Genomic DNA, 14,163 nt, shown 5'->3' on the forward strand with positions numbered 1-14,163 from the left:
CTCTCCCTTTTCAAGGGCAATTCCCATCCCTGCTCCTTGAGTTTCATTGATGTATTACCTCCAACTCTAGTAGTTTAGCACCCTGGCCGGGGCGGGGGGGGGCGTAGAGATGATGATGGGGGCGGGGAGAAGTCACAGTCTTATTTGGACATCACCAGAATCTACCTAATAGGATGGGAAAGGACATGAGAGACACTTTTGTCCACTAAATTACTGTTCTTGTTAAACACACTCACATAAACTAAGCCTCCTACATGTAAGATCTAGAAATGAGGCATATTAGCTCTGAGGTTATTTGGAAAATCAAGGGAGATTGTATGTGTTGGGGATGGGACTGTATTACTTTGCTTGAGAAGGAAAATAATAATTACTTTCAAAGGGCTCCAATAATTTTGCAGGCTGCTGTGCAATGCTCCTTTCCAGCTTTTGCATTTAGCTGGCACAGCACTGGTAAGAGGAATGTGAAACAGCGTTTATTTTAAACTGGAGGACTAGATTTGATCCTTTAGTGTATCTATTCAGCTCATATGGACCAACATATTCTCCAAGAAACTGTCCTGTCAAATTCTCCCATCCCCAAAGGCAACCTTCCTCATTGGCTGGAGCTGATTGGACCAAAGGTGTACATGTGACATTAGGTGAGCCTATCATATATCCTCTCTCAGGAATTGGAATTAAGATTCCAGGATAGCAGTGGCTGTAATGTGAAACCTTGTGAGTTTGTTCACCCTCTCAAAGTGAACTCCTTTGCTGGTTGATTGCCATGGTAGGATGGTGGTGTTGGGAGAAAGTCCAGGCCCTTGCTAGCCTGCTAATGAAAAGACTGGAGCTAGGGAAGGTTGGCGAGGATAGCAGGATCCAGCAGCAAGTGGATGATTTTTGGGGGGTAGGAACAAAAGAAAACTTAACCAGAGGTGCTGCAGCAAAGATTTGGGAGCAGAGGAGGCAGGCATTCGAAGAATTTACTAGGGAGCATGCAGGGTAATTGCCTGGACTGTTGGTCCTGTGAATGCCTGAGTAAAACCAGGGAAGCTCTTTTGTTTGGGGAGAGCACTGGCTGTTCCTGAAGTGACACTGAGCTCTGTGCCAATGCAGCGGGGCAGGGAGGAGTTGGATGTGGGAGCAGCTGACACCTGCCGTATACCAGTAAACTCAGGGGCCATGAGAGATTTGTGTGAACCTAGAGAAGACCTCTTGCCTGAAGAGGGAAACAAAGATGAGGTGTGATACACTTTGTTTAATGGGTAGCAGGGACATTTTCCTACCCATAGTTCCTGATTCCAGTTCTTTCCCAAAGCCCAGTTTCTTTGAGGCTCTTGCTTTCTGGATTTGAGCAATGGAAGATTCTGGTATCCTTGGAAATTTTGGAACTAATCTCCTGAGGGCACCAAGGGACAATTGGAGTTACAGAGAATCTGTAACTCCTATGAATTAAAGAAACTGAGCAGGGGCTAGGTCCAAACCAGACACTGGTGCTCTCTGTCCCACACTCTGCGCAGCAGCTCTGACCCCTTGTCCTTGCTAACAGATACTCCTAGCTCAAGCTCTTCCTGTTAGGGCATGTTTCTCCAGCCTGAAAACTCACTCCCTCATCTCATTCAGGTCTGAATTCAAATGCCACTCAGAAACACCTAGACGATCTCATTTTAAAGAATAACTCTCTCATTTCCTTCCAGGTTGCATGTATCAATTTTTTATCAACATGTCCACATCCTGAATTTCCATTACATATTGATTTGTCTGCGTATCTAGCTCCTCCTCCCAGGATATACAGCTTCTCAAGAGCTGGAATCTTCTCTTCATTGCTAAAATTTTCAGTGCACTATTACTGTATTTGCACATAAAAGGCATCCAATAAATATTTAATCAATTCATTAAGCACAGCTCTGTTTCTAACTTCCATGTTATTGTCTTGGCCTCATAATGTGTGATACAAGCCTAGGAACGCTCAGAAAATCCCTCCTAGATTAGGGATGGAAAGATCTAGAAGGATGTCTTGTGGAACTCCACTTTTCATCAACAGGCCAAAGCTGCATGATCCAGTTCTCTGTTTATGACAGCAGAACCAAAACCTTGCACATTCATTTTTAGTTGCTCTCCCACAATGATTTTTTTCTGGCCTGGGAAAACAGAACCTTAGTGGCAGAGTGCTTTTGTTCCCACAGTAGCACATGGTAAACCACAAATGGCATCCACTGTGTTCTGGGCTTAATGTTATTCATGGGGTGTGTTCCAAAAGTTTGTTGACTTTTACTATGCTCACTGTCCCCAGTTGGCCTAAGTCAGGTTCTGGCTTGCTGTCTCTATAATAGTAGGACACTGGCAGGGACTTAATATAGCCAAGTAGTGGCTCTTATGGAGGGTCAAGAAGGGTAAGCTGAGGAAGAGGCAGAGGAAACGGGGCGTTCTCCCGTTGAAGCCAGCTCAGGTACTTCCAGTGTATCGTTGTGGAACCAGACCATCAAAGCAAGTGTCTCTTTAGCTGTTGCTTTCAGATTCTGCCTCCCATGGAGTCATGGCAATGGTGACTCCCCCTAGGCACACTACGATCTGTGTTACTGATTTCTTGGCTTTCAACAAAGCGTTACCGGGTGTGGTGCACACACCTGCAATCTCAGTACTTAGGAGGTGGAGGCAAGAGGATCAGGAGCTCAAGGTCATCCTCAATGACATAACGAGTTTGAGTTAGAGACCAACCTATATGACTCTCCATTTCAAATAACGCACTAAACAAAATCAGACAACAACAAATAAACTAAAACAAAACCAATGAGTTAATGAAAGAATGCAGCCAGGGTCAGCACAGAGGTATAACCACTATTGGAAAATTTAATTTTAGAAATTGAGTATGTCATAGTGCACTTGCACATTGCTCTTTCTTGTTAACATCTTGACTCTCACAGCACTTAATTTTAATCATTAAGAAATTGCTGCATGATTAAGTGACAGCCTGGTCATTGAGCTAGGGACTGTCAAAACTCAAACTCAAATCCTGACCCCTGATGGTCAGATTTGGGCTCTCCCCACTGCTCTGCCTCCCTATTTCTACATGTGAAAAGTGGCTAGGCTGTACGAATTGTTTCCCATGACTATGTTAAGTGACTAAATAAACAGGGTATTTCGGGGTTACAAAACCAGAGAAAGCTAAAGATAAACAGGCACCCTTAGAAAGATACGTGATTTTTTTTCTGTTGTTTTGATAAATCACAGCTCAAAGCCAGGTATTTGCCCAAGGTCGATGTTAGCCTGTTTCTTACCAGGCCCTGTCTGATAAGAGGAAAAGATACAGAGTGATTTCTTCTGCTAGTTTGAGGAGGCTCTGTGTGGAGCCTCCCTAGCCAGCATGTTCAGGCCACATCACCAAGTCTCTCAGCTCCATGAACTGCAACTTAATTCTGCCAAAATACAAAACCTGGTGCAATGACTGCACTGGCTGACCAGATGTGCCATTCACTACCTCCTGACTGTAGGGCACAGTACCCATGAACTCATTCCCACCATTTGGATGAATTCTTAATTCCAGTTCTTTCAACACCCCTACAGAGAGAGTCAATATTTACTTGAACCCCCATGATTGTTTGTTCTTTCCTCTTGCCTGAGCATGTTCAAAAATCTGGATATCAATCACCACAGGAAGGAAGGGCTTGTTCCTTCACTTCTGTGCTCTGCTTATCATCTTAAAAATCTAATTTGACCAAAGAGAGAAATGGTCCTCTATGCAGAGACATGAAAAACAGATGGGGTGGCAGAAGGAGAGGGCTCTGGCCCTACCCAAAGCTATAGGTGGAAGAAAGGCCTGAGGGAGGGGCGACAGCAAGAAGTCTCCTTAGACGTCACGTTTAAAGTCCTGTGTGGTATAGTGATTTCACCCTTGAAAATGTATATTTTTTAATGCCTATGGTGGGAATGGCTAATCAGAAGTCTCACCCAGGGGAAGATGCTTTGCCTGGAACCCCCTTGTTGGTCAGATGTTCTAGTCCCCAGTTATTTCTGCTGCGTGGTGTGTATGGTCTGACACTTTACTGTCTTTCTGCTTCTTGCTGTTTTATTATTTTACTCTTGCCTGCTGCATACTTAATAAACTCATTCCTTCAGAATCAAAAACCTGGTTGTCATTGATTGTTGTCCATATGAAACAGAAGTTACAATTGAGTAAAAATAGACTGTGTACTTGTATGGGACAAGGGAAAGAAATGATTCTAGTTGAAACAGATAAAACACGCCAGGATGAACAACAAATACAGTTCAGTTCTCACACATGAGCTGGGTGGGCCTCATGTATAAGAGGGGAATGTCAAAAGAATTCCTCATGACAAGACTCACATAAAATATGCCCTTAATCACGTCTCACATGTGTCCAGGCACAATTTCAAGTCTTAAGACCCTGGAGTCCATATCCCACTAGATGGTTGGAAATAAAGGATGAAATTGACAAGGAAACAGTGGTACAAGAAAGAGATCATAGGGAAGAAGCAGCACAGAACTTCCCTATGGGGATGATCAAGAGAATTTAAAAATCAACTGCTTACTTCAAGAGAAGATCCAAAAGGACCATCTAATTTTCATTTTGCCAAGAAAAGTCAAAATATACAAATGTTATGGGTTACAAATATCATATGTGCTAAATAGAGGACAAAGCTCTAAATGAGGCATCTATATTCTGCACTCCAAGGCTCAGGAGATATTGTGGAAGGAAGGAGGGGAATGTAAGAGCTGGAGGATCAGGAGGAGTGCTGTGGAACTCTGTCTCCTGGACATGATGTGACTGTTGCACTCACAAACTCACATCTGTTGTTATCTGCCAAGACCTGTGAAAGACAGAGCCCATCAACACTCCATTATGGGTGTGGGAGGGGCTCATGAAGCCCCACCCCTTCTTGAGAGCTATTGGTAGTTATTGGGTGCTGGGAGAGAAGTCACTTTTCTTACAGTTGTAGTTACTGGTAAGTTGTCATGTTCCAGTAAATAACCCTCTTCCCATGCTCATACAAGCAATCCTAATTAAACTCAGTAGATATACACACACAAAACAGAAACAACAAAAAAGATATGGTGTAGGAGAGGAAGTGCCAGGCTTAAGCACAGGCTGCCCTAAGAGAACACAGATTCCGCTTTGAGAGCACAGCCCGCGCTTCCGCAAAATAGCCAACCTACTATCTGCCCGGATGAGGGGATTTATCAGGAAGTGACACACCAACTTATGGGACACTGGGGGCAGGGGGAGAGGTATATAAGGCTTGCACTTCCCAGCAATAAATGAGTCTGCAGCACCTCACCTAGTGCCTGCTTTCACCCGACTCCCAGAGTCTGTGTGTTGATTCCGCGCCACTCACCCCCACCTCGGCCAGAACCCTCATTCCTTGCAGTCCCTCATGGTCTGGACCCATGAGGAAACCTACAACAGGTGGTGCCCGAACAAGGTTCCCGGCCCCCTGGCATTGGCAACGCCCCCAACTTTGGTTCGTTCGGTGAGTATGCCCTGGGTTTTGTCTGTCTGTTCAGCTGCTCGAGGGTGAGAGAGTGGCCCCCTCCTCTGTCCCCTCTACGCTGTTCGTCATATTTTTTGTTAAATCAGGAAGGCACACTCTGCCACATGGTCCTGAAGCCCACATCTGCACATTTCCCTTTTCGGCTCATCCCAGTGAGTTCACATAAGGGCTGATCCACCACAAACTCAGAACCCAGGCTTAGGGTCATCCTGTTGCCTGTCCCAGATATACCATGTGAGCATACAGCTGGAGGTGTCACAGCCTCCAGAAGTCCCTCACTAAGCACAAGACATTTGGATCTGATACAACTTTGCATGTTGGAGAGGTTTACATCCGAGTGGCTCACAGTCCTTGTTTGCTTCATTTGTGCCCTGTTGGTAGTCACCCTTGCCTTTTACTTTTGTGGTGAGTTTCCCTTCATGGGACCTTCCCATGATGGGCAACTTACCACCACAGTACAAGGAGCCACAAATGGCAGTGCTCAAATCGCTCCTTAGTACTCGGGGACTGAAAGTTCAACAAAAAGATATTGAAAATTTCTAGGATGAAGCCACTAACTTGGCCCCTTGGGTCTCTCCCAAGAATATGTGGGATCCTGACCTCTGGATGCAGGTCCTTTTCTTAGTCTGAAAAAGGGAAGTAGGATTGGGAGTCGTTCCCCCTGCCTCGTCTGTTCCGATCCTTTTAGCCATCATTTCCAGCCTTGAGTCCTCCTCCCCTGAAGAAGTCATTTCAGCCCACAATAAGCATTGTCAGGATCAGGCCAGTGTAGACTTGCCATTACTTCAACCCCCTCTCTGATCTTGATATGGGAACCAGCCCCGAGGTCAATCCAGTCGAGAAAGGGACCCCCTTACCTCTACCTCAGACCCAGCTGTCAAAGCCACAACAATCGGAGACACCACCACCCCAGCACCCCTGGAAGGAACTATGTTCTGCCTGTTCCAACACACCACCTGCTCATTATACCTCCCCAATGGCCCACCCACCCCTTGCTGCCCCTTGCCAGCCATTGTCCACCTTTCTGGTTAATGTTGGTCCAAATGCTGTGTGACAGCCATGGGTGCCCACCCTTCTCATGGACCTTGCACTCATCTGCAAAGCCGCCAATGAATCAGGCCCTGACTCCCCATATTTTGAGCAAGTCCTTTGCCAATGGGCCATGCAGTTACAGACCCATTACGATTGGTATAACTTATTAAAGGTGGTATTAGAGACCTCAGTCTTCCTGAGCTGGCGTTTGGCTTACAATGATCAGGCTGAAAATAAGGCACATCTCAACCTTCAATATGGCCTTAATATTACTCTGGATATGCTCACAGGACGTGGACAATATATTGACCCCACTTCCCAGTCCACTATTGGCCTTCGTGCTTACTACCAAGTTAGTGACCTGGCCTTCAAGGCCCTTAAGTGTTGTTCCCCCGTGACCCACAGGCATTCTTCCACAATTTGATTCAGCAGACAGGGGAGTCCTTTGCGGACTTCCTCACCCATGTAACTGGGGCAGTGGAACAGAGGGTGGAGTCTGGACCCACCCATGATATGCTTATCAAACAACTGACATGGGAGGGCCTAAATACCCCGACCATAAATGCTATCGTGCCTGTCTGCAATGATGATATTCATAAATGGGTACTTGCCACTAGGGACCTAGACCCCAGGACAGGGCCCATCAAGGCCCTGACTGCCTCCTTAGAGGCACTCTTATTACAAGGAAGGCCCACCCCCTCAATTCAAAAGATGGCTGCTGGAACTGCAGGCAGACAGGACACCTCTTCAGGGACTTCCCGAACAACAGAGCTCATCCCAAGACCCACTGCCCCAAATGTAAAAAGGGATTTCATTGGGCAAAAAATTGTAAGTCATGGCCCCAATCGGACTCAGCTCCTTTAAACTCCACCTGGGGCACCCCTCAGCCCCACAAGTAAGAGGGGAAATGAGAGAGATTTTATGGACCCTTCCAATTCTTAATGACTACCCCCAATGACCTTATTCCTGGATGGGATCGCAGTGAAGGACCTAGTGGACACAGGAGCCGATATTACCGTCATCACTGAGAGCAAGTCTCTTCAGTTCCCCCATTGGAAATATTGGCCTGGCCAGCCCATTAAGGGAGTCGGGGGAAGCCAAGACACAAAGCTGGTTGTCCACCCAGTACACTGGAAGGACTTAATGGGAGTAAGGGCACATTCACTCCCATAATGGCTGATGTCCCCCACAACTTGTGGGGTCGAGATATCCTGGAGGACATGGGTGTGGTCCTTACCACAGATGATCAGGCCTTTTATGATGATGCCATAGCCCATGATAAACTTGGCCTCTCTGGGAGAAATCAGAGCTCTGACCAACACCCCCAATTCTAAGGGCCCTCCCTGGGACATCCCCTAAGGAGTTTCCCACATGGATTGTGCTTACTTGGCTCTTGACAGATGTAATCTGGGTGGAGCAGTGGCCTATTATAGAACCTAAATTGTCTATCCTTAAAAATAAAAATTTAGTCCAGGAACAGCTGGACCTCGGACATTTGGAAACATCCACTAGTAAATATAAAACCCCAGTATTCATTATTAAAAAGAAAAATGGCCATTTTAGATTGCTTCAGGACTTATGCGCCAATAATGACCAAATGGAAAAAATGGGCTCAACACAGGCTGGCTTGCCCCACCCTAGTGCTATTTCTCCTTCTTATTATAACACATGATATTAAAGATTGCTTCTTCTCAATCCCACTGGCCCCCCCAAGATCATTATGGGGCACGCGGGGATCTCGGGGCACCAGCTACTAGCGTGGCGCCGCACACTCTGGAGCGGCGGCAGGTCTGGTCGCGCACCGAGTTGCTGTCCGCCGCTGGGGTGCTGAGGGTCTTGTGCACCGCATTGTTGGCTTCTCTCCACGTTGGCGAAGCTCTCTGCTTCTCCGCTGCTTCTCCGTTGTGGATGCCTCTGCTACCTGGGCTGGCCCGGTCGAGTGCCGCCCTAATTTCACCCGTGCACTCTCTCTCTAGATTCGGGACACGTCAGCTGCCAGGTCACAAGGAGAGGTGCGGAGCAGCTAAAGCTAGGTGTCCGTGATTCGGCTTACGAAGAGACAGCTCTCTCCGGGAAGGCTGGATCGTAGGCAATGAGACACAGGACTCAGCTCAGTCCGTGTTACAGCTCTTTATTAAGTGACTCTGCTTGGCTCCAAGTCTCAGTGCTCCAGCTCCAGTTCTAGCTCCAGCTTCAGCTTCAGCTTAAGTTATTGAGGGGAAACCAGGAAACTTTATACCGTGGGGGGTAGTGGTAAAAGGCTTTAGCTGATAGGTACTTTGTGGGATGCCCTTATTTACATATGGAAGTGGGCTCCTGCCAGGCTGCTAGACTGCCTGAAAAATCACACAGGAAAGCATGGCATTTCCAGAGCTGGAGGCCATGTTTCTGTGGCGGCTACTTCAAAAGACAAGTCAGGAAGATGCCAGGAAGGCACTCTGCTGAAAAAGGAGTCTCTGCATTTGAATCTGAGCCCCTGGGCTTTCCGGACATGGAGAAACTGCTACTTTACACAGCAGGAGTCCCCAACAATAGTGATCACTTTGCCTTTACGGTTTGGAAACTGAACTTCCACAAGCTGGCCCTCAGATATCAATGGAAAGTCCTTCCCTAGGGAATGAAAAACAGTCCTACTATCTGTCAGATTTTTCTTTCATGAGCCACTTCAACCATCCCTCATAGTGTACAACTTATTCACTATATGGATGACATTCTGTTGTCCCACCCTAACCCACAATTTCTCCACAAGGTAACCAGAGACTTACTCTCCCACCTATCATCCCTTGGCTTGTCTATCGCCTTAGATAAGCTACAGGAGGTGCCTCCTTATGCCTTTTTGGAGCATACCATTTCGGCTGGCATACACCCCATGGCCCCTGCCTTTAATTCAAAGCTGGTCTATACACTAGCCTATTTTCAACAACTCTGTGACACCATAAATTGGCTTAAACCGTTCTTGCCCATTCCCTCAGAGGAATTGATGGCATTGTTTTCTCTTTTGGAGGGATCCACCTGCGCTTCAGCAAAGATTAACTTAACTCCCCCGGCCATTGCCTTATTGCAAAAGATCACTGAGTTACTCTCATCAACAACCCTCGACAGGTATGAGCCCTTACAATCCCTACAGGCTTTAGTGCTATTGACTTCTTCTGGCTTCCTTGGTGCCCTTTGGCAGACTGGGCCACTTATCTGGGTCCATCTCTCATACTCGGAGCTCCAGCAGTTTTCCTCCACGTTTGATCTGGTCTTTAACTTGGCAGTCAAACTGCACACTCAAGCTCGATGTTACTGTGCTCCCCTTCCCCCTCCGTAGCTTCCATGTACTCTGGGCTGATTCCATAAGTTTTCAGACCATGATGTCAGGCTTCCCTGGCACCACTGATAATCACCTGCCCCAAGACAAAAATATTCAGGCCCTTCTCACATTGCCACTTGAAGTTAAGCCCCACAGCACTCCTTCTTCCCCAATTCCCCAAGCGACCATTGCCTTTTCAGATGCTAATAAGAAGAACTTTGGGGTCCTGATACATCATCCTGGAAAAAAGAACATCACCCACATTGTCCCTAATCCTGGCTCTGTCCAGTTGGGAGAACTTCTTGCTATACTTAAAGCTTTAGCAGAGTGCCAGGGATGAATCCCTAAATCTCTCTTTTGATAGTGCCTGTGCTGTTCAGGTCGCTAAGGTCATCACCTTTTCTCATGTTAAAAACTCCTCCAGGGTCTCAGTCCAGCATACAAACACTGGTCCTTCTTGCCTCAGACTATGCCATTGCCTTTAGTTAGGTGGAAGGATCCAATTTCATCCCTGTGACAGAAACCAACCCTTGTCCTGACACGAAGATGAGGAAACGCTTGTATTTTTCCACAGGACGCTACAACCACCATTTGGATTCCATCGAGAGACATCCAACCAGCTACAGAAACCCGTTTGGAGACCGGACCAACGGCAAGTTTGATAAGCCATGACATCCTTGTCTGGCTTCATTGTCTTTGGCACCATTTGGTCCTTTGGCTGTGCTTCTTCCCAGGCTTCAGATCTCTGGGCACTGGTCCCCTTACCACCTCGGATCCTCCCTGTAGATGAACAGTCACCTGCTTTCCCAGTTCTCTTTACTACTAATGAATCCCTTGGTCTCCCCACCATGAAATTGATTCATGCATCCGTTCCCATAAACGGCACATGGTCCCTTGCGAGATTGCTCTGCTTCAGCCCAGTCCTTAACCCCTCCTTCCCTAATGTCTCTCGCTGTCACTCCCTCTTTAATATCACAACAGGCGACTTTCGTGGAAACCAAAGCCAGGGCTCCTTATGGGGCCTCAGAATCTGGTCTGTGTTAGTAAAAAACACTTGTGAGACTACAGTGTCCTTCATGCCCCCTGGGGCCACCACCCCTCCCACCGAAGGGTCAGGTGTCCTCCATGGACCCAGTGTCCACCCACCTATAAACTTCCCACCACATTGCACTTTCCTATTCCATGGAAACAATGCCTCCCGCTCACTCCTGGAGGTACGCTCCTCTTTACTATGGATTATGTTGGATGCCCACAGGCTTCCTCCCTGGCAGCCTGGAGACACCTTGTCTCTACAAAACCTTACTCCTATGTCTACCCTGGCCCTAGGTGTAAAGACACTGTCAGGGGGGCCTGGGAGCTCTGTGGGCTGGTGGCTTGCCTGGATTTGCATCCTCTCTTCTTTGTATTAGGTGGAGCCATCTTTAATGGTACATATACGGGAGATAACTCAGAGATGTGTTCCTCAGGTATTGCAGACCCAACTTGAACACCTAATGAAGTCTCTGTTAACATCTCTTTTTCATTCTCCTTGCCCATTTGTGTTCGTCCTCTATTTGCTCTGCTTCTTGCTAATGTCAGGAGTGACCTGGAGGATACACTTACTGCTCCCTTGCTAACTGCACTCTCTCAGCATGCTGGATTTTCCCCACCTCTCTGGTTCTCTTTGTACATGAACCCCCAGCAATCTGGGTTCCCATTCCTAATGTCACTCATTTCCATTCTGTCACCCTCATGGAACAGACGGCTATCCAGCCCTTCTCCTGGGTCAAGAGAGATTTTGGTATTACCACGGAAATTGTCACTTCTATTTTCCTTTCCTTAGGGGCTGCAGCCACCACTGCTGTGGCTATCACTCAATCTTCCAGTGCCTGTGCTGTTCAGGTCATTAAAGTCCTTGCCTTTTCTCATGTTAAAAACTCCTCCACCCCATTCCACCTCACTGTGGTCAAGCTACAGGAATGCCTACAAAATAGAAGTTACCCATGGTACATCTCACATATCCGCTCACATACCACCTTTCCCAGAATCTTAGCTTGGGGGAATGCCGGCACAGATGCCCTGATCATGACAGTCCACTCTAGCCTGTTAGAACAAGCAAGAACTTTACATCAACAATTCCACCTGTCCCCTCAGAGTATTCATAAATTCCTCCCAGAAATCCCTGTGTCCCAATGCAAGCACCTTTTCTGCTCATGTGTTACCTGTGCCCCACTCATGCCTCTTGGGCCCCTTAACAGAGGTGGAGTGAATCCCTGTGCTTTGATACCCAATGCCATTTGGCAGATGGATGTGACTCACTACCCCCATTTTAAATTGATTCATGCATCCGTTCCCATAAACGGCACATGGTCCCTTGCGAGATTGCTCTGCTTCAGCCCAGTCCTTAACCCCTCCTTCCCTAATGTCTCTCGCTGTCACTCCCTCTTTAATATCACAACAGGCGACTTTCGTGGAAACCAAAGCCAGGGCTCCTTATGGGGCCTCAGAATCTGGTCTGTGTTAGTAAAAAACACTTGTGAGACTACAGTGTCCTTCATGCCCCCTGGGGCCACCACCCCTCCCACCGAAGGGTCAGGTGTCCTCCATGGACCCAGTGTCCACCCACCTATAAACTTCCCACCACATTGCACTTTCCTATTCCATGGAAACAATGCCTCCCGCTCACTCCTGGAGGTACGCTCCTCTTTACTATGGATTATGTTGGATGCCCACAGGCTTCCTCCCTGGCAGCCTGGAGACACCTTGTCTCTACAAAACCTTACTCCTATGTCTACCCTGGCCCTAGGTGTAAAGACACTGTCAGGGGGGCCTGGGAGCTCTGTGGGCTGGTGGCTTGCCTGGATTTGCATCCTCTCTTCTTTGTATTAGGTGGAGCCATCTTTAATGGTACATATACGGGAGATAACTCAGAGATGTGTTCCTCAGGTATTGCAGACCCAACTTGAACACCTAATGAAGTCTCTGTTAACATCTCTTTTTCATTCTCCTTGCCCATTTGTGTTCGTCCTCTATTTGCTCTGCTTCTTGCTAATGTCAGGAGTGACCTGGAGGATACACTTACTGCTCCCTTGCTAACTGCACTCTCTCAGCATGCTGGATTTTCCCCACCTCTCTGGTTCTCTTTATGTACAAACCCGCAGCAATCTGGGTTCCTGTTCCTAATGCCACTCGTTTCCATGCTGTCACCCTCATGGAACAGACAGCTATCCAGCCCTTCCCCCGTGTCAAGAGAGATTTTGGTATTACTGTGGCAATTGTCACTGCCATTATCCTTTCCTTAGGGGCTGCAGCCACTGCTGCTGGGGCTATCACTCAATCTTCCACTACTGCAGAAACACTCAATGAGGTCGTATTCAAAACCTCTGCAGCCTTACACATTCAATCTCTTATTAATCAACACCTCTTCCAGGCCATTTCTGTCATCCAACAACATGTATACCTCCTCGGTGAAGAGATGGCAACTGTCAAACAGATGATGCTAATGGCCTGTGACCCATGGTTCAAAGCCCTGTGTCTCATACCTTACAAAGTAGAAAACCTCGCTAGGGCCAGGATGGAACTCTCACAGTACATCCATGGCCACTGGAGCCAAAAGTTTCTCAACTACTCTACCTTGCTCACTGACTAGATCGTCTCCCTAAATTATACACGGGCTCAGCCATTAGATATAAACTCTGGGTTCCTTGACAAACTTTGGTCAAACTTAAAAGCTTTGTTTGACCCTTCATGAATCGTGACTTATTTGCTCTTGGGTATCATAGTCTTACTTCTTTTCTTGCTCACAAAATACCTTGTTCTATGCTTCCACAGACAAAACCAAGTCAATTACTTGGTGTATCAGGTTCTCAAAATGCTCAAGGATCTAGACTTCGACTCTCCCTGTGAGGGCCGGCAGGTCTGGCTTGCTAACATCCAAGAAGCTGCTGTGTAATTTCTTGCCCTCCTCCTCCTTCACATGGTCATGCCAGAGGTCACACCCTCCGAGGGCTGGTAGTCAATGACAGGTAAGATCCTGATGGCCAGGACGACCTAAGACAGACACAGTCTATCAAGATGGGTGTCCTCTGAGGTGGGCTCAACTATGTCAAGACAAAGAACCTCGGCTCCCACTGACCTTTCTATAATAAAAAGGGATGGATATGTAGGAGAGGAAGTGCCAGGTTTAAGCACAGGCTGCCCTAAGAGAACACAGCTTCTGCTTTGAGAGTGCAGCCCGCACTTCCGCAAAATAACCAACCTATGATCTGCCCGGATGAGGGGATCCTGCCTGGTTGAGGGGATCTATCAGGAAGTGACGCACCAACTTATGGGACACTGGGGACAGGGGGAGAGGTATATAAAGCTTGC

The sequence above is a fragment of the Nannospalax galili genome, unplaced genomic scaffold (assembly GCF_000622305.1).
Source record: "Nannospalax galili isolate Female #2095 unplaced genomic scaffold, S.galili_v1.0 scaffold158, whole genome shotgun sequence".
In the NCBI taxonomy this organism is placed as follows: Eukaryota; Metazoa; Chordata; class Mammalia; order Rodentia; family Spalacidae; genus Nannospalax; species Nannospalax galili.